This window comes from Lissotriton helveticus, chromosome 10, assembly GCF_964261635.1.
Source record: "Lissotriton helveticus chromosome 10, aLisHel1.1, whole genome shotgun sequence".
NCBI lineage: Eukaryota > Metazoa > Chordata > Amphibia > Caudata > Salamandridae > Lissotriton > Lissotriton helveticus.
Window position 1 is genome coordinate 274031471 of NC_136071.1, and position 21825 is coordinate 274053295.

The 21825-nt window shown below is 49.4% G+C and overlaps 1 pseudogene; it reads right to left on the reverse strand.

Moving 5' to 3' along the window:
- Positions 1-1967: 1967 nt before the first annotated feature.
- On the reverse strand, positions 1968-17456 carry LOC144785223 (uncharacterized; annotated as a pseudogene).
- Positions 17457-21825: the final 4369 nt, after the last annotated feature.

Here is a 21825-nt window from a genome sequence, read left to right on the forward strand (position 1 = left end):
TAATTTTTTTTATAAATGTATGATTTTTTAAAAATTTATTTTACAATCAAGACTTTAGCAACGGGATGTAGGGATGCTGGGCACATGGGTGGGGAAAGTAATTTAATACTCAGGTATTTATTATATTACCCAGGTATCAATTTTTAAAAATTGATAACTGGGTAATATAATAAATACCTGAGTATATATTTTAAAATTAAATAATTTTTCAAATTTTTTTATTTACTGAATGGTTGTATGTTCTGCTAGGAACTGGATTTATGGTTGTTGCAAGAAATGGGATGCACACTAATTTTATAACCTGGTTTCATTTTTATTACTTATTGTTAAAAAATAGAAAAAAACAAAATAATAAAAACCGTATTACAAAATGTACGTTTTAACTCAAAAATATATCTCTAGGGACGGTATGTAGGTATTATAGGGGTAATGGATGGGGCAGAAATGTAATACTCAGGTAATAATTTAAGTACTCAGGTATTAATATTTGTAAATTTTATTTATACAATTTTATAATAAATATTTCTAATTTTTAAAATATATTTTAAGGAAGGTATTTTTTAAAGCTAAAAACTAACTTTTAGGAATGCATTGATATGATGTTGTGTTAAATGGTTTGAAAACCAATTTATTACACATGTTTCATTTTTTAAATTAATCTTATTGATTCTTGTGAATTTAAAAAAAATAGAGGATGTACAAAAACTTTTAATAAATTTAAAAAGAAAATATTTTTCAAACACAATATTTATTGATTGATGTACTTAAAAATTAATTCAAAAACATTTTCGATTACTAAAATATATTTATTAACATCTTTTTCATGATAAAATTGTAATTTTCGAAAACAATGTGCAGTTGTATTTTTATTATAATTTATAATACAGTAACATTTCAATTTCCCACGCTTTACAATGGTTTTATATGGAAATCCTTGTCCGTTTTCAATTTCTGTCGAATCTGCTGCCGTTTGCACAAGATTTTTTCCCTTGTTTTCCAGATTGTAGTGCCTTCTGGTGAAGAGGAGATGACGGACGATTTGCTGACAGGTAAGACAAAACTTGTTTTTATAGATTTAAATATGGTGGGAACCTCAAAAGTAAAGATTAATCTGAGGGAAGTGTTTAGCATTTAAACGGGTATAATTTGTGAAAAACTCTGTTGACCCGATTTTGCACACAGATGCATGTCACCAATAGTATTTTCTCCATTGGAATGGTTTCAAATTTTTTTACATATCTTTGATTTTACAATGATTTGGAATGCTTTTTAATTTTATAAGCTGGGATAGTTTGGAATATATACTGATTAAGGGCATTTTTTTTCTTTTTAATGTGCACTGCGAATATAGGCACTTTAATTGTTGTTTTCAATGCATCTGTGAACATATGGAAAAGAATAGCTGTGCCAGATGCACTAGAAGATCATTTTTTGTGGAAAGCTCATTTTAATTGTTTTGGTACGCTGCATATCTTGCAACTTTTCGGATTTTCAAAGAATTTAGGCTATTATAGTTGCCTTTCTTTCTTATTCAATATTTAATTACAGATTAAGACACTTTTAAATTCTTATCCTTCAAAAAGCATTCTTTTTTTCGGTTATTTGGCAAATAATATTAACATATGCAAGAATGAACATTTACAATTTCTTGTTGGAAGATTGCTGTTATGCAATGCATTGAGGCATGCCTTTTTAGCATATATGCCTGGTTTAAATTTTAAAAGAACAGTAAAGGATTTTCCAGGGAGATTTTTTTAGATTTGGAAACAAATAATGATTTGGGCAAAGATTGTGGTCATAGGAGTTAATGAGCAATGGTAACTTGAGGAATTATTTTGCAGTCCCATTTAAAAAAAAAAAAAAGGTTGGAACCCCAAAAATGTAAGTTAAAAAACAATTTCAAAAATTCCAAATGAATTGTTGTTAGATGAAAAAATGACAAGTAATTACCTATAGATGTAAGTGTATTAGTAATGTAAAATAAAAGCAATACTGTCAAGGTAGTCCGAAGCCACCATCAATGAAAATTGTTGAAGTTTAGCTAATAGTCTCTCGGACATTTCCTTGCTTTTTTGGGAAATCCGTGGATTCAGACTACCTGACAGTGATTGCGCTAGTCTCATTTCCTGGAAACTTTGTTCTTTTTTCAAAATCTCCAGAAAATGATAAAGATTAGGATGATGCTTACCAATGGCTTTATTAAATGAATTATGCCATCCCTCAATGGCATTGTTGGTTTTTGCACCACCCTCCAAGCAGGTTGAATAGCAGTTCCACCATTCTATAGGATACTTGGGTTTCCTCCTGCGGCCCAATCTGCTTAGACGGCCAATCCATGTATCCTCAAAATAATTTAGAATTGGTGCCAATTTATCTTCATTCTGGGTAAAGAATTCTGATTCGGTAATTGCAGTGTAGTACTCATCTACACTCTCTGGTGGTACAAAACACAACGCAGTTAGGGGTCCATTAGGATGTCGGGCGGTGGCACTACCGCAACGATGGCGGGGCGGAAAAACAGCTTTTTCCGCCCGCAAGCAGTGGAATTCACGTCCGCCACATTAGGATATGTAAACACAGGTCATTTCCCGTCCGCCGCGGAGCGCCGCGCTCCGCCATCAAGGTGCGCCCGCCACCGCGGCGGCTGCAGCCAATCGAGACCCTCCGCCGCGGCCGATGACGTCCGCCCCGCTCGACAAATTAGGATGGCCCAAACAAGCTGACGCACCGCAGCGGAGACACCGCACAGCTCTAGCAGGCGGAAAGTCTACAGCGGAGCACGCACGACGAGACCCGACATGAACCCCATGGACCTAGCCCTCCACATGCATCCGGTCATGTACCTGCTGCAACACTATCGCCAGATGGGCCGCCGCGGACGCCGCCGCAGGTACGTCACTACACATATACACCACACAACACACATGCCGACACAGGGCCCAAGCACCACACTGGCATCCTGCTGGGGGGCACAACACATCCACATGGGCACCCACACATCACCCACCTCACAACAAGGCACCCCACGGCATCCGGAACACACAACGTCGGCCAACCTGCAGCAACGTCACGGTCACGGACACGTCACCGCCGCGGTCAACACATGCGCACTATGCAGAAGGCAGGGCAACACCAAGGCATGGACACTTTCCAAACATCACAGCGACACACCACCCCGACCAACACTGCACACCACCCGAAGTAGTCACAGGCCAGGTGCCTATCCCGTGCACCCCCATGCACATCAACAAGCACTGTAACAACAAGCACAATACACACACACTGCGACACACAACCAGGGACAAAGGCACAGCAGGATTGCCTGACAACGGACACACAACACCAGTGCACTCCCCACAGCCCACACAATTGTATACAAACATCCACACAGGGCAAGACAAAACATACAACAGGCATACAACTCCTGCCTGACACATGTGTGTCTCACACCATACAGGGGCACACATACATACACTACAAACTAACACCCTTCACACTGCACACCTCTGCCACACCCAACACCACACATGCCATGTAAGCCATGCCACCAGGACCAAGGGGCAACACAAGACGACCATACACATACACGCCAGGGCACACAGAAAGGGAAACACACACCTCATCACATCATAAACATCGACTACACCACAGCACAGCTGCACACCCTGTGCTGCCAGTGTCCCCCAAGGTGACCTGTGAACAGTGTATGCAGCAATAGCAATTCACCCACACGAAAACTGCATGGCCTGCCAAATAACCATCACAGAGTACAACATCAGCAGGGCCACAATGGACTGAAGAACCTGTCCCCCTGTCTAAAAATCATATGGCCACATAGAACCTTGCAATGGTAATGTACAAAATAGACCATGGAACTCAGTCAAACAAGAAAATGACTTTAATCAGTAAGGAGACAGAGAAAACACACCATAATGTACTGTATTTATTCACATATTGCACAGATGTAGCTACACAACATTATTAGACACCAGCAAGTCTCAAAATCATGTTCAAATGCCATAGACTATGCACTGGTGAATCACAATCGGGAAGTGCAAAGTCCTTGGCAGGGCAGGGTACAGCACATCAGAGCAACAGGCCCAGAGTCCTTGGCAGGGCAGGGGAGAGCACATCAGAGCAACAGGCCCAGAGTCCTTGGCAGGGTACAGCACATCAGAGCAACAGGCCCAGAGTCCTTGGCAGGGTACAGCACATCAGAGCAACAGGCCCAGAGTCCTTGGCAGGGTACAGCACATCAGAGCAACAGGCCCAGAGTCCTTGGCAGGGTACAGCACATCAGAGCAACAGGCCCAGAGTCCTTGGCAGGGTACAGCACATCAGAGCAACAGGCCCAGAGTCCTTGGCAGGGGAGAGCACATCAGAGCAACAGGCCCAGAGTCCTTGGCAGGGCAGGGGAGAGCACATCAGAGCAACAGGCCCAGAGTCCTTGGCAGGGCAGGGGAGAGCACATCAGAGCAACAGGCCCAGAGTCCATGGCAGGGCAGGGGAGAGCACATCAGAGCAACAGGCCCAGAGTCCTTGGCAGGGTACAGCACATCAGAGCAACAGGCCCAGAGTCCTTGGCAGGGGAGAGCACATCAGAGCAACAGGCCCAGAGTCCTTGGCAGGGCAGGGGAGAGCACATCAGAGCAACAGGCCCAGAGTCCTTGGCAGGGCAGGGGAGAGCACATCAGAGCAACAGGCCCAGAGTCCATGGCAGGGCAGGGTACAGCACATCAGAGCAACAGGCCCAGAGTCCTTGGCAGGGTACAGCACATCAGAGCAACAGGCCCAGAGTCCTTGGCAGGGTACAGCACATCAGAGCAACAGGCCCAGAGTCCTTGGCAGGGTATAGCACATCAGAGCAACAGGCCCAGAGTCCTTGGCAGGGTACAGCACATCAGAGCAACAGGCCCAGAGTCCAGGGCAGGGCAGGGGAGAGCACATCAGAGCAACAGGCCCAGAGTCCATGGCAGGGCAGGGGAGAGCACATCAGAGCAACAGGCCCAGAGTACTTGGCAGGGTACAGCACATCAGAGCAACAGGCCCAGAGTCCTTGGCAGGGTACAGCACATCAGAGCAACAGGCCCAGAGTCCTTGGCAGGGTACAGCACATCAGAGCAACAGGCCCAAGTCCTTGGTAGGGTACAGCACATCAGAGCAACAGGCCCAGAGTCCTTGGCAGGGCAGGGGAGAGCACATCAGAGCAACAGGCCCAGAGTCCTTGGCAGGGTACAGCACATCAGAGCAACAGGCCCAGAGTCCTTGGCAGGGCAGGGGAGAGCACATCAGAGCAACAGGCCCAGAGTCCATGGCAGGGCAGGGGAGAGCACATCAGAGCAACAGGCCCAGAGTCCTTGGCAGGGTACAGCACATCAGAGCAACAGGCCCAGGAACACACCCACATCGCTAACAATGGTCTACTGTAGCACACCTATGTGTGGCACAGGCGTCTGAGGGTGTTGACAACTCACTCCTGGCTGTCATGTGGAGTGGAACCTGGCTGTGTGTCAGGGACTGCAGGTCCACTTGACTGGTGTGACAGAGGGACATGTGATGTGGCTATAACAGAGGGCCTGCAAGGTGGAGGGCTGTGCGGACCAGGTGGCACCGTGGCACGTGGAGGTGGAGTCATGCACGCCCTTGACACAGTGTGGGTGGGAGAGGTAGGAGGGGTGCCCTTCCACTTCTTTGGAATATGAATTTGCTTCCCTGTCATGGGGTTGATGGGAAGTGGCGTTGACACCACCTGCACACCCCCCAACTGTTCCACATCAGGGGCAGACACTGCCACTCCCTCTGGAGAAGTGCTTGATCCTGCAGTACGCTTGGGCTGGCTACGCCTCCGGACCACTTTACCCTCTCTGGAAGGTGTACCCCCCACAGTGACCACCTTCCCACTTACCCCAGGGGTGGTGTCTACACTGCCCTCCTGTCCCTTCTTGCCAGGGATGGCCACTACACTGCCCTTCTTTGCCACAATGACTGGGTTGGTCACGACAGGGGTCTCCACTGCCACAATGACTGGGCTGGTCACGACAGGGGTCTCCACTGCCACAATGACTGGGCTGGTCACGACAGGGCTTCCCTCCACCTGCCTCGATGTACTTTGTTCTGGGGTTGATGTGGTAGGTGGGTGTGTCCCTGTGTTCTCCCCAGGTGTAGTCATGACATCCCACACATCCTCTGTGGGCATAGCAGAGTCAATTTCTGGTGATGGCTCAGCAGCATGTGAGCCTGATGTCTGACACAATGCTCTTCTGGCCTTGCTCTTCTGTGACTTCACCTTGTCTGTGCATATTGGGGGGTCCCTGCCCTTCTTTGGGGATGGAGTCTGTGGACGGGATTGTTTGCTTTGGGTCTGAGCTGTGCTCCTAGTGTTGTAACGTTTACTTGATGTATGTCCCAAGTGCTCACTGTCATCTGATGTGGCCACTGACTGGGTGGACGTCACAGGCACCTGAGCTGCAAAGGGGGCATGTGCTTGTTGGAGGGCTGACGTCACTGTACCTGACAATGACAGGAGTGTACGATGTAGGCCACCCACGTCAGAGTGTATGCCCTCCATGAATGCCAGAACCTGCCCTAATTTGTTATCGTGTGCACTGAAGGCATTCAGCAGGGCGGTCTGGCCCACGCAAAGTTGCCGCAGGAGCTCTACGCACTCTGCACTGAGGGCAGCAGGGGGGACAGGTGCAGGTGCTGCGGTGCCATGTGTGAATGTCACACGTCCCCTCTTAGTGACACGGATACGGCCAGCCCCAGAGGAAGTGGATGGGAGGGTGGGCAGTGGCCGTTGGTAGTCAGATGCAGCAGCAGAGTCCCCATCCCCTGTGGCTGCTAACAGGGACTCATCCCCCCTGCCATCAGATGAAGTGGTACTCTGTGTCTCAGCCACAGATTCCTCATGCATACTCCTGTCACCCTCATCAGCGCTGGTGTGGTCAGTGTCACTTTGCTCCGTCTCACCCTGCTCTGCTGCCGCTGTCGTGCTGGTCTCGCCACCACTTTCAGGATCATGTTCCGCCGTGGTGTCTTGCGAATCTGCATTAGCGACAGAAACATGGTTGTATAAGTGTCATTGTCTGGTCACACGATATCAGAGCAATGCAGCACATGAGAGGCCTAGAGCTACATGGTAACCACCACACCCTCAAATCATTGTGCAGCTACACACCATTTAGACCACAACTGTGCCTGTCATGCGGATAAACAGGCAGGAGTGGACCAATGTCGATGACACACAGCACTACACCCTGCCCACGGATGGTGTTCCCCCAGCCCACATGGACCTGCCCCATGGACATGATGTAGCCACAACTAACATCACCACTTACAGAGCCTAAAGGGATCCAGAGGGGAATACACACACCTGTTTTGTCTACACATGCCACATTGTCAAATAGGCCATTACAATCACCATGTGCCAATGTGGGTTCACATTGTTGTCAGATGTGTGGCCCACTACCATGCAGGTGCATGCAAAGTAGACTGACATGGTGTAACACTCATTAAGTGGACACAGCTGTACAGCATAATAGGGACTACACCCACCATCACAAAGAAGAGTGACCATGTGGACAACAAAATATATGTCAAGGACTGAAAACTGCAGCCAGGAGCTGCAGAGTAAGGCCATGGTGGGCCAATGCCTCATACAGACACACATCACAGTTGCCACTCACATCACATATCACAGCATGGCAGCACACGCACATCACATGTGTCACCGCAGACACAGGCACTCTACACATGCATCCACTCCCAGACAAACTCTCCCTCCCCGGATACTCACCATCTCTGTCTTGCTGCTGAAGCCCCTTCAGACGTGCATCCAGGTCTGGATAGGTCACTGCCAGTATGCGTGCCATCAGCGGAGTCATGGTACGGCGTGCCACACGCCCTGTGCGTGGTACCATCCCCAAGTTCATCTCTGCCACTTGCTTAGCCAGCCGGCTGATGTCGTCCCACCTCTTGTGACAGTGTGTGTGTTGTCTGTTTGATACACCCAGGGCTCGCACCTTTGCTGCTATGGCCCTCCAGACAGCCTTACGTTGGTGTACTTTGAGCTGCAGGTATGAGAGTAAAGAAGGACTAATGAACATTTACACATTGTCATATGTCAGCATCTATCAGTACAGCAGCCAGACACTGAATCTGGACGCACAGTGACCTCCCTCCCTCCAGAACTGGGGGTACCCTCACAAGGCCACTCTGCATGGCATAAACATTAGTGAATGCATGCACACATTGAGCTTCGTAGTCTCCATGATTATCACACTGAAGAATGATGCTTCAACACAAATGCATCTACAGCACTGTGTAAATCAGAAATTGTACAGGGCATTGATGTGGCATATCCACTAATCAGTGTGCAGCAACTGTAGCATGTAAGTTGGCTGATGGACAAACTTTGGAAGGGCAGCCTGACTATGACTACAGGGGCACCCTGAAATTACATCACAAGCGGACACTGTCCAACCAGCTACAAGGCAAACAACCGTTGGTCATGTCTGCCCCAAAAAGTAGCACATCCCACTCACACATACAAGTATAGGCCTAGGACAGAGTCATAATGCAAAACACACACTCCCACCACCTGGAAACATCTTGTCTGTCAGTGTTTGTCTGCACCCCACATCCAAAATAACATACTGCAGCATCATGAATACACGTCTGACACCACCCTGCCCTACTGCTCCCTACATGGTGACTTACCACGACATTGGGGCCACCAAACAGCCGTGGGTACTGTGCCAGCACCTCGTTCACAAGGACATCCAGCTCCTCACTCGTGAATGGACTGGCACGGATCTTATCTGTTCTTGACATCCCTGTGGATATGGCAGACCTGTGGCGGAAGTGAGTTCTGAGGTGTCCCAGGCAGCAGCAGGAGAGGGTCCCAGGCAGCAGGCTCTGTGAGCAGCAGGAGAGGGCCTCAGGCAGCAGCAGGAGAGGGTCCCAGGCAGCAGGCTCTGTGAGCAGCAGGAGAGGGTCTCAGGCAGCAGCAGGAGAGGGTCCCAGGCAGCAGGCTCTGTGAGCAGCAGGAGAGGGTCTTAGGCAGCAGCAGGAGAGGGTCCCAGGCAGCAGCAGGAGAGGGTCCCAGGCAGCAGGCTCTGTGAGCAGCAGGAGAGGGTCTCAGGCAGCAGCAGGAGAGGGTCCCAGGCAGCAGGCTCTGTGAGCAGCAGGAGAGGGTCTCAGGCAGCAGGCTCTGTGAGCAGCAGGAGAGGGTCCCAGGCAGCATCAGGAGAGGGTCCCAGGCAGCAGGCTCTGTGAGCAGCAGGAGAGGGTCTCAGGCAGCAGCAGGAGAGGGTCCCAGGCAGCAGCAGGAGAGGGTCCCAGGCAGCAGGCTCTGTGAGCAGCAGGAGAGGGTCTCAGGCAGCAGCAGGAGAGGGTCCCAGGCAGCAGCAGGAGAGGGTCCCAGGCAGCAGGCTCTGTGATCAGCAGGAGAGGGTCTCAGGCAGCAGCAGGAGAGGGTCCCAGGCAGCAGGCTCTGTGAGCAGCAGGAGAGGGTCCCAGGCAGCAGGCTCTGTGAGCAGTGGGAATGTGTGGCTCACTCCCACAGATTTATAGGCCCATGGGGTCGTTAGGAAGCTGATAAGGTGCTACAATTGGTTGTCTGGGTCAGCCTTATTCAAAAGCATCCAATGACCGCCTCCGCGGCGGCGGCGCGCCGCTTCCGCATTTTTCAAATCTGCATCATGCCACATTGAACACCCATGCCATTGGCTGTATGCAATGCACCATGGCTGTGACGCACCGCGGGTGTCCGGGGTGCGCTACCGCGATGGTGCAGTATTCAAAAGCATCCAATGACCGCCTCCGCGGCGGCGGCGCGCCGCTTCCGCATTTTTCAAATCTGCATCATGCCACATTGAACACCCATGCCATTGGCTGTATGCAATGCACCATGGCGGTGACGCACCGCGGGTGTCCGGGGTGCGCTACCGCGATGGTGCATCATTCAAAAGCATCCAATGACCGCCTCCGCGGCGGCGGCGCGCCGCTTCCGCATTTTTCAAATCTGCATCATGCCACATTGAACACCCATGCCATTGGCTGTATGCAATGCACCATGGCGGTGACGCACCGCGGGTGTCCGGGGTGCGCTACCGTGATGGTGCATAATTCAAAAGCATCCAATGACCGCCTCCGCGGCGGCGGCGCGCCGCTTCCGCATTTTTCAAATCTGCATCATGCCACATTGAACACCCATGCCATTGGCTGTATGCAATGCTCCACGGCGGTGACGCTCCGCTGGGGACCGGCGGTAGGTACCGCGACTGATGCGGTGGAGCCTAGCCAGCGGCATGTACACAAGTCCATGTGCCAATGGCTACCTTGGCTGGGTAGATGGTGGTGCTGGGGTCACACCGCTGGGGACCGGCGGTAGGTACCGCGACTGATGCGGCGGAGCCTAGCCAGCGGCATGTACACAAGTCCATGTGCCAATGGCTACCTTGGCTGGGTAGATGGTGGTGCTGGGGTCACACCGCTGGGGACCGGCGGTAGGTACCGCGACTGATGCGGCGGAGCCTAGCCAGCGGCATGTACACAAGTCCATGTGCCAATGGCTACCTTGGCTGGGTAGATGGTGGTGCTGGGGTCACACCGCTGGGGACCGGCGGTAGGTACCGCGACTGATGCGGCGGAGCCTAGCCAGCGGCATGTACACAAGTCCATGTGCCAATGGCTACCTTGGCTGGGTAGATGGTGGTGCTGGGGTAACACCGCTGGGGGCCGGCGGTAGGTACCGCGACTGATGCGGCGGAGCCTAGCCAGCGGCATGTACACAAGTCCATGTGCCAATGGCTACCTTGGCTGGGTAGATGGTGGTGCTGGGGTCACACCGCTGGGGACCGGCGGTAGGTACCGCGACTGATGCGGCGGAGCCTAGCCAGCGGCATGTACACAAGTCCATGTGCCAATGGCTACCTTGGCTGGGTAGATGGTGGTGCTGGGGTCACACCGCTGGGGACCGGCGGTAGGTTCTGGCATTTTCGTACACATTGCTGTGTATGTCAATCATGGACAATGTATAAGTGCCATGCAGCTACATGGTGTAGGGCACATCATTGTACACACGATGCCACAGAGCCATTGCATCCACAGGAGGACGCACGTTCAGTCTGAGCCACTTTAGCATGTGTTTGTGCCATTTTAGTAAGGCTTTTGATGGGTAATGATTGACAGACGTCAGGTGCTCTACATAGATGTAGTGAGGTTTAATGTGTTGTTGGTCAGTGCAGACCTTGACCGGGCTGGGGGCACTGCATTGTATCGTACCTGACTTGTGCATTCAGAACTGATCATGCACACAACCAGAAGTGTCCCTGCTATTGTGATCATTGTGTTGATGAATGCTTCCACAATGTACATGATGCATTGAGGTCTGGCAGGTACGGCAGATGGGTATGACAGACATGTTAAGTCACATTAGATTTGTGGCTCTTGTAGCTCCATGTCTGCGCATGTCACTAGTTCAATCATTGTATCCACATTAATGTCACTTGGGTATTGTCACTGGAGAGGCCTGCCCTCTGTGTGTAGCTATTGGGCAGCCATGTAACCAGATGTGCCATGCATCTCTCTGGCCATTGTTGTTTTCCCATTACATCATTGATGCTTTGTGCTATGGCCATCTCATGATGCTTGTCATTGACCTATTGTTTTTAATCCTAAACTAGGAGGAGGCCAAATCTCCTACGTCAGTTGATTGTGCTTGAGGACATGGAGAATGAGGCAATCATCAGGAAATTCCGGTTGGACAGACCGACATTGAAGATCTTGTGTGATCTATTGGAGCCCCACCTGCAGCCTCACCGTCACTATCCTACGGCATTCACACCCACCTACAAGGTAATGGCAGCACTACACTTCTTTGCGACTGGTTCCTTCCAGGAGACCGTGGCTAACGCTGGGGGAATGTCGCAGCCCATGTTCAGCATGGTGCTGAGGGATGTACTCGAGGCCATGATGATCTATCGGAATCGCTACATCCATTTCCCCCGGGGACGTGAATTGGCTGCCGTTAAGGAGGACTTCTATCCACTTGGGCACATCCCACATGTAGTCGGTGCGATCGATTGCACCCATGTGGCTCTGGTGGCACCGCAGGCGACGGAGCACATTTATCGAAACCGGAAACACTACCACTCCATGAATGTGCAGGTGGTGTGCCTTGCAGACATGACAATTTCACATGTGTGTGCTAAGTATCCCGGTTCGGCACATGACTCTTTCATCATGAGGAACAGCATGGTGCCACGGATGATGGAGAATCTGCATCCCGAACGTGCCTGGATTGTGGGTGAGTTACACAACTGCTATCACGTGCTGTGTGTCACTGCCTTTACTGTGGCCGTACAACATTGCAATGTGTGTTTTTTATTCACAGGGGACTCTGCTTATCCCAGTAGGCCATGGCTGTTGAGCCCACTCCGTAATCCCCAGACACCAGCAGAGATCCGTTACAATGAGGCCCATGGCAGGACACGACGGGTAATTGAACGTACTTTTGGGCTGCTGAAGGCAAGGTTCCGGTGCCTTGACAGGACTGGAGGCGCACTTGCATACTCGCCTGGGAAGGTGTGCAAGATCGTTGTGGCATGCTGTATGCTACACAACCTGGCCATCCACAAGGGGGTCCCCCTGCTCCTGGACGACGGTGAGGAACCAAGGCCACAACCTGCTCAGGGACCTGAATCCAGTGATGAGGAGAGTGGAGAGGAGGAAGGAGTTGACCAACGGCAGCAGCTAATTGAAACGCTACTTCACTGTGACGAGTTACAACGTCTACATAGTCTAGTGTGTTAGCTTATGTTGTCAATGGATATGCGCAGATGTTCCCAATAGCCACATGTTCTGTCACCTATGTATGGTATTGTTGGAATGGACGTTACGTCCGGAGATGTATTATGGACGGTATTAAAGCATATCAGATAGACACTGTGTAGGGTACCTGTGATAATTAGGATATTTGTGGATCAGTGATCTGTGTGTGTTGCCACGATGAGACCAGTGACTGTAGTTCTGTTGTGTCTCCCTAGGTGCTCCAGCGTGTTCCTGCCCTGCATACTGTACATCATGTTTACATATCATGGACATTATCATCATTGTAAATAATGCACTAAAGAATTCACTACACAAAATCTGGATTGTAAGGTATTTTATTTACGGGGTGGACATGTGAATTGTGCGTGAATATTTACAGGAAGGTGGGGAATGAGCAGTGAGTTGACAGTCATGGTCGCTGAGATGCAAGAGTAGACACCACATGAATGTGGTGACCCAGTCCAACAGACAGGTGCCATTGCCAAGGCAATGTGGGGAAAGATAGTCCAAAAAGTCAATGCAGTTGGGGAGAGGGTTGTCTTCAAGGCTGGCTCCGTGACTGGCGTGTGGTGTGGCAGGTGCTTGGCTTCCAGAGACTCCCAGGCTCTTCTTCGGACGCCCCCTAGATCTTTTTGGCGGTGGGGGGCCTGCTGAATGGCCAGCGGCGTCAGAGGACTCGCCCCTCTCTGTTGGCGCAGGGGAGGATGGTGGACTGTCATCCTGCTGCACAACAGGAGGGGACGGCGGTGATGGTTGGGACACAGGCCTGTCCCTCTGCAACGCCACTTGCTGGCCCATGAGGTCCACCATCTGTCCCAGGCGGTTATCGATGGACCTCATCAGCAGGATGAGCTCCCTTAAAAATTCATCCGACCGGCCACTTTGTCCCTGGACCTCTTGGTAGGCATCCACAACTCTGGTGAAGTGGTCCAGGGATGGTGTCCACTCCTCCCGAGGTCTGGTGTTGGCCCTGGCCCTCCCACCTGCTCTGCTGCCATGGACCTCTTCCCTCGCCACTGGTGCGCCACGCACTGGCTCCCTGCCCTCCACAGTTGTTGGTGTGGGCTGGTCATCCCTAGGGACAGGGAGGGTGCTGCAGGTGGTACTGGTGGTAGTGGTGGTGTTGGTGGCAGTGGCTGCGGTGGTGGTTGCGGTGGAGGCAGAGGCCGTGACAGCAGGGGTCTGCTGCGTTGTCGTTGCAGCAGAGGTGGTGGTGGGGAGGATGGGGGCCTGGGACCTCTGGGTGTGTGGAACACCGGATGGGCCGGCCTGGAGCTCATCGTCCAAACTGTCCTGGGAGTCTGCATCTGTGAGTCCATGTGCCGGAGGTGGAGACTGGCTCTGCTGGTCGTTGGTGTTGTCCCCAGCAGTGAGTTCTTCATCACCTGTGGAGTAGATGGGGAGTGGTCAGTGTTTGTGTCATCTGTGTATCATCAGCTGTCTGTACACTAGTGCATTGTGCTGTCATCAGTTGTACAAATCATGGCAACATCGTGTTACATTACATAGTGGATAGTTAGATCATGGTGTCCTAAAGGTTGATTGTCTATGCATTTTGTACAATACTAAATAGATTAATACACACACACACTTCATGTAGATAAACGGTAGTTACATACCTGTAAGGTGAGCGTGCAGGGTATAATGGCTGACACTTGCTCCTGGGTGGGGGAGGCCTCCATGCTGCTGGGCTGTGGGACAGGGGGGCATGCTGGGAGTAGTGAGACAGGCCTCCCTCCCTCACACCCACAAACAGCCTCCAAGTGAAGATGGCTACCAACCTGTAAGTTTGTTTGTTAAACAGTGCAATGGCTGACACTTGCTCCTGGGTGGGGGAGGCCTCCATGCTGCTGGGCTGTGGGACAGGGGGGCATGCTGGGAGTAGTGAGACAGGCCTCCCTCCCTCACACCCACAAACAGGCTCCAGTGAAGATGGCTACCAACCTGTAAGTTTGTTTGTTAAACAGTGCAATGGCTGACACTTGCTCCTGGGTGGGGGAGGCCTCCATGCTGCTGGGCTGTGGGACAGGGGGGCATGCTGGGAGTAGTAAGACAGGCCTCCCTCCCTCACACCCACAAACAGGCTCCAAGTGAAGATGGCTACCAACCTGTAAGTTTGTTTGTTAAACAGTGCAATGGCTGACACTTGCTCCTGGGTGGGGGAGGCCTCCATGCTGCTGGGCTGTGGGACAGGGGGGCATGCTGGGAGTAGTGAGACAGGCCTCCCTCCCTCACACCCACAAACAGGCTCCAAGTGAAGATGGCTACCAACCTGTAAGTTTGTTTGTTAAACAGTGCAATGGCTGACACTTGCTCCTGGGTGGGGGAGGCCTCCATGCTGCTGGGCTGTGGGACAGGGGCTATGGTGGGAGTTGTTGTACTGACATTCCGGCCCCATACAGGCCTCCTCAGCAGAATGGCTGGCTACATCTTGCTTAGGGATGGACAGTGTATTGGTGGTTGGGTATTGCAAGGAGGTAATAGTCAATGTGGTGTTAAACATTTGTCTGTACTTACCAGCCTCCGCTCCCCCGGCTACTCCTGTGTAACTCTCAGGTAGCAGGATAGCAAGCACCTTCTCCTCCCATGGTGTGAATGTCTTCAGTGGGATGGGAGGGCCACTGCCAGTCACGTTTGCCAGATTCCAGTTCTTGCTCCTCTTCTCCTTGACAACCCTCTTGAGATCATGCCACCGCTTCATGATCTCCTTCTTGGATCTTGGGGTGGCCCCAACTGCATTCACCCTTTGGACAATCCTTTCCCACATTTGTGTCCTGGTGGCTAATGGTGTCTGTTGGACTAGGTTCCCAAATAGTTGTGGTTCTACTCTCACAATCTCGTTGACCATGACTGTCAACTCACTCTCTGTGAATTTTGGCATTTTTTGTGATGTCATGGTGTGGGGGTGTTGAGGTGTTTGTGGGTGCAGGGGTGTGTGGGTGCAGGGGTGTGGTGATGAGGTGTGTTCTGTGCTGGGGGTTTGATTGTGATGGTGTGATGGTGGTGTTGATGGTGGTGGTGGGTGGGTGGGTGTGGTGTGCGATTTTGCCTCTCCTCTCAGATGTGGTGTGTGGCCTTCTGTTCTGGAAAGATGCAAAGGATTGTGGTGAGTGGAGGGTGTGGCTTTGTACTCAGCTGTGTGGGTGTGTCCAATTGGATAGTGGTTGTCAGGTGTGTTGTGGGTGTGGTTATGTAGTATTGTATATTTATTTGCCATTTCTGTATCTGTGTGTGTGTGTTGTATGTATTTGAGGCTGGGCTACTTTGTTTATGCAGTATTTGGCATTGCTGCGGTGCTTTGACATCGACCGCCATGGATTTCATGGTCGTCCGCTGCGGTAACTTTGCTGGTGCTTGTTCGCCATTTATCCCATGCAATCCTGCCTTCGACCGCGGCGGACGGTGCCTGCGGTTCCGCACGCGCCACCCTCGGGGATATCGTAATGTCCTGTGCGGTGTCTCCGCTTTCCCTGTGTGCGGTTTTGTATTTTCCTCAGCTTTTCCGACCGCCGCGGTCGGAGTTTTGTCATCACCGCACACGTCGGGCGGTTTCATTTTCACCGCTACCGCCGCGGTCGGTCTCCAGTGGCGGTCGATCCTAATTTGTCTGCCGGTTGCACCGCCTCCATGGCGGGCGGTTGTTTCCCGCCTCCATGGCGGGCGGGATGGTTTTCCGCCCGCTATCCTAATGGGGCCTTTAGTGTTCTTAATTCAAACTGTAGTTTGCTGCTTGCTAAATAATCCTCAACCAAGGATGATTTCTTGATTTTACGCCAATAAGCCTGCGAAAAGTGAAAGAAACCTCCTTGGATTTGCGTTTCAGGGCATAATTTTGTAATTGTACTAATCATTGCCAATTCAAAATCAATTATTACCTTTGCAGGACTTTTATTTAAGGTTTTACTTTTTAATACTGACAAAAATTCAGTGTACGTAGAGGATTGTTTGTCAGGCAGCAAAGCATACACTAAAGGGACTGTTGTGTTATTTATATTTGCATGAACAGTGTAAATTTGGGAAAATGGATGGGGTGTTGATTTGAAAGTACCATCCATCATCCAAATTTGACTGTTCACAAGGGTTAAAATGTTACGGTTAGTGGTAAAAATGTAAATTCATTTAAGGACATCTAAATTATCATACAGTAGAAAGGTTTCGTTAGCGAAAGTTAGTATTAAATGCTTAGGGATGTTAATGTCTTCAAAGGTACGGGGTGTTATGTGGTGTGGATTACTTGCCACTTTTTCGCTTTGAACCATCCGTCTGAGGTTGGGGATGGAGGGCATGCTACCAGCAACATGCATTGGTAAGTTTTGAGCCACTTCCCTAAGTATTGTACCACAGTTTTCATTGGAGGTGTGTGCTAGAAGTTTTATCTGTTGTACATTTTCACGTACCTCTATTTCCATTGCAGAGGCAGAGTGGTTATGGTCTGTTGCCCTAACCACGGTTTCTTCCAGAGTAACCTCTCTGCCTGTGCAATGGGACGAGAAGTATTGCACAAACCTCCAATGAGATCTGGGTTCAACAGATTTATCTTTACAGTAGAGGTACCCACCATATTTCAAAAGGTTATTTCCGGTACGTGATTTAACATATGTAGTTCTGTTGTTGCTTGACATTGTTGAGTTATCGGTTTAAAACAAAAATATATATATAATTGTGCATGTTTCCATATATTTTCATATTTTTATTTGCTGTGAGGTATGGTTTCTTCAAACTATTGGACATTTAAAATTGCACACAGTCACTGTTATTTATTTGCTTTTTTCAGAAAATACTCTCTGTGTGAGAAACTCCTTAAACAATTAGCCTTATTTTCTCTCAAAGTTTTAAACACATATGAGCCCATCTGGATGGTGATTGGACTTTCACCCGCCCGCCTCCTTAGCAGTGCCGGGAACCGGCAATTAGGATGTATCCTCCATTCCTAGCATTGTTACGGGCGGTGCTCTCAGCACCGTACGCAACATTGCAGGAATGAATGCGTGCATTCACATGCACTTGGTGATAGGCACCGCATGTTGCCTACCTACATGTCCATGACATTGCTGATGGTGTACTTTAGGTACTCCACATGTACACCACCAAATACCTAGAGGGTCCGCAACGGGCACCCGTAAGAGAATTAAGCATCCATGCCATCTTTTTAAACACTTTTCATCACATTTTTTATTTTATTGTACGCTCGCTTTTTCAAAGTATACCTTCCCACGTATTGTAGGGAATATGGGGGGTGCACTTAGTCTCCCCTTACAAATATCTATGCCTTACAATGTATTTATGGGAAGATGGGTAGTGCAGGGTGTCTCCAATCAAAAATATCTGTGATGTTCCAATTATTGTAGGATTAAAGGGGAGCGTAGTGTGGTTCTGAAAATCTGGATTCATATTATAGTACCGGACTCGAGAATAAAAACTTCGTCGAAATAGGACGAATTTGGTATCAAAAGACCGAGAATGACGAGTACATCAAGTACATGTATTTTCGGCATATTCGAGTGACGATTTCACCTCGAAATCGTCATTTGCCTTCTGAACCCTTAGTTGCATGTTGCCCTCTACATAGGCCTTAATCCAGTCGAATTTAATTCCACAAGGACACATACTCCTTAATCGACTTCTCTCTGACCCCAGTACAAGTTAGAACCATTGCCCCAGGCCGAGCTCGTTAGGTCAGTTCCCTCCCAGTGGCCGAACAAGATAGCATCTAGGCTCAACCAGCCATAAAACCATTTCAGCACGCACACCTGCCATATCTCGCTCACATCTTTCTTCACTCCTTTCCTTCATTTGCTTTATGATGGGGAGGTGACCATTTTTATTAGGGGTCCAGCGATATCTGATGAAATGTTGGGCCTTGCCGGATGATTTGTTATGGGCAGCACGATGTGAAATATGTACATGTCATCATGACTCTGCTTTCTTTTGTAATCAGTAACCATAAATGAAATACCGCGAATCCAAGGAATGTTTCGCCCAAGGGAGAATATTGTGTATAAGAAGAGAAGCCTAACTTTGTGAAAGTGTGCAGTCTCCTGAATATACTTGTATCGTACTTCTAGGACCCTGTCACCTTGGTTGCAGCCAATAAACAAATCTTTGACTTCACCTGAAAGACTCTGAAGTTTCTGTCGGTCTGACTCAGGAGAACCCGAGGTCTCTGGTGTGTTGATCCCCTGGCACCGCTGGGTTACCGGTTCTGTGCCGGTTCTTAAAAACCCAGTACCTCATTTGGCGCCCAGCGTTTGGGGCGATTCCAGTGGTACCAATCAGCCTGAAGATCGTGAGGAGCTTCGTGTGAAAATTCCGGAGGAGGGCCCACCACCTCATCGACCCCTGCATGTCGACGTGGTCCGAAGGTCTTTACTGCGAGGTTCCCCGCTTCCCGACGGCTACAAGGTCTGCTGCCCTGGCTATCGCCCTGATGTTGGACCCTTGAAATTTTCTGTAGAGCGAAACGCTGAGACGAGTCTTCTGGTGAAGCCATCGATATTTTTCAGTTAAGTATAAGTGGAGCGTCTCCCAGTCCTTAGTTGGACTTACTTTTGTGGTATCTTGGAGATACATAAAGGTTTTTATTGGTTCTTGCAAGCACCATAACCGAAGGACTCGTGTTTTCACGAGAAATATCGTAGTCGATAAATCCTTTGAAGTTTTGGAACTAGACTAGAGAGAAAGGATGCCTAGTCTTAGACTCGGGAATTGGTTTTGTCTTGGTAGTAATAATAGGGACTCCCGATTGGAGGACTCATGTCCGGTTCCTCCAGTTGGAACTCCGACTTACGATCTATATGTTAAACATGGGGTAGGCCCCATCGTTTACAACGAGGTATGGATTAAATACACTAGGAAAGATGGTGTTTTAAAATGGCCCCAATATGGTAGCTTTGATTCTGAAATCTTAGACAACCTTGAAGTTAAACTCTTCAAAAAGAAAGCCCGGCCGGCGATGTTTGACTCTTTCCGCATATGGCGCAAAGAAGCCAAACAAAAAGAAATTAAATTAGCTAAGAAAAATAAGAGAGAAGGGGGACTTTCAGTAATGCAAGCTGCCATGCAGTTTAAAGATAATGAGGGAGAGCAGATAAATGAGCAATTGCACAGGCAACGTAAAATGGCAATAGATAAGTGTTATCCAGTTTTGCCGTCTCTTCAGCAAGGGACAGCAAAAGAGCGTGAAAAAGACCAATTAATGTCGCAATTATTAACTTCGCCACCCCCCTATGCGCAGAATGCTACAGCACCCCCGCAACCTTTAGTTGCACAAACTGCGCCTCTGGCTCTTCCACAGCACTCACCAGCTGTTCTTCAGCTGGCTCCTACTTCTTCGGTGCAGCCTCCTCCAGGCCCACCGACAACTTCTGTTTCACCTGTGTTTTCTACGATGTTGCCTACTGTACTTTTAACGTCTCCTAATGCTCCCTCTACGATTCTGCCTAGTGCCCCCTCTATTATTCCTCATACCTCTTCTGCCATCTCTACCCCCGCCTTATCTCACCCCGTTTTTTCATCTGTTTGTTCATCCGTTTCACCTTCCCTTCGGCAGAAAGTGGCCAGCACCGTTACTAATCTTCTTTTACCCCTTTTTGGGTCGCCTGCTACGACCCCTAACATAAGTAGAAGACAGTTGCGAAGTCAACTGCCTGATTATCAAGAGAGAGATTCCCTGAATAGTTTAGCTCGGAAATGGGTCTTGGACACTGCAAAATATGATTTACAGTCTGTCATGGAAGTTTTCCATCAATGGGAAACAGCGACACAGAGATATGTGTTCGAACAGATGTGTGTTTTTCTTTGCGAGGATTTAGAAGACAATGATCAGGATTGCCTCCCACAAGAGATGTGTCGTATAAGGTTTAAGTTTAGTCAAGGTATGATTGTAGGTCCCGATGTGGAAAAAGCAGTTGAAATGCTATTATCATATCGAAGTAAGGGAAGCAGTTCTGGGTCACCATTCGAATCCAGTACATCTAGTAGGAAAAAGGCACGACAATACCCTATGAGAGAAGTTCCCCCACAATGGAGAGAGGGTGACGCGACAGCTGTCCCACCTGTCCTGCCCCACTTTCACCGCGTATGGGTACATGTTCCATGGAAGCGAGCTGAAGTTTTAGCACTCAAACAAACACTACCAGATCCGCGTAAAAATCCCGCAGGGTACTATAAAGAATTGTCGCAAACTGCTGGGTCATGTATAATGAATTTGGCCGATATCGATATGTTATTCGGGAACGTTGTTCCACAACCTTTATGGGGAAAAATTCGCCATGTAGATCATGACCAGGAATTAGGTGACACGTGGGCTAATATCACTGCTGCAGACGCACGACAAGTTGGTGGTGCCAAGCCTGAGCCTCTGATAGCGGAACTACCTGGTAGAATAGTAGATTACATGAAAACGATAATGCCTGCGATACGCGTAAATTGGGATAAGTTATCTGCATGCAAGCAAAAGAAAGAAGAAACTGTTTCAGATTTCTTCACCAGATTTGAAGAAACATTCATTGACCACAGCGGTCAAGATATGACCACAGAAGGTGGTCAGAGATTGTTTGTCGATAAATTTGTGCATAATCTACTTCCAGACTTGTGTAGAAAATTAAAAGATTCGGAAAGTTCTTGGGCAGTCTCATCTTCAGCCCAGATATTAGCTACCGCACAGTACTACGAGAATAGAGACAAGGATGAGAAAGATAAAGTAGAAAAGAAAACTAGAGAACTCAAAACGAAGGTTTTGCTACAGCAAGCCTATCCTCCACGTGGTGGTGGTAATAAAAATAATGGTCCGAATCACTACCAGAACACTTTTCAGCAGCCTCAGAGAAACTTGCAGAGATTCGATTACAATCAAAACCGCGTAGGTCCCAACCAGTGTTTATACTGCAAACAAGAGGGTCATTACAAATATGACTGTCCTGCCCTGCCACAACGTACAAATGAATTCCCTGGCGTAAGAGGTCGTGGTAGCCAGCAAGCGCCTAGAGGTAG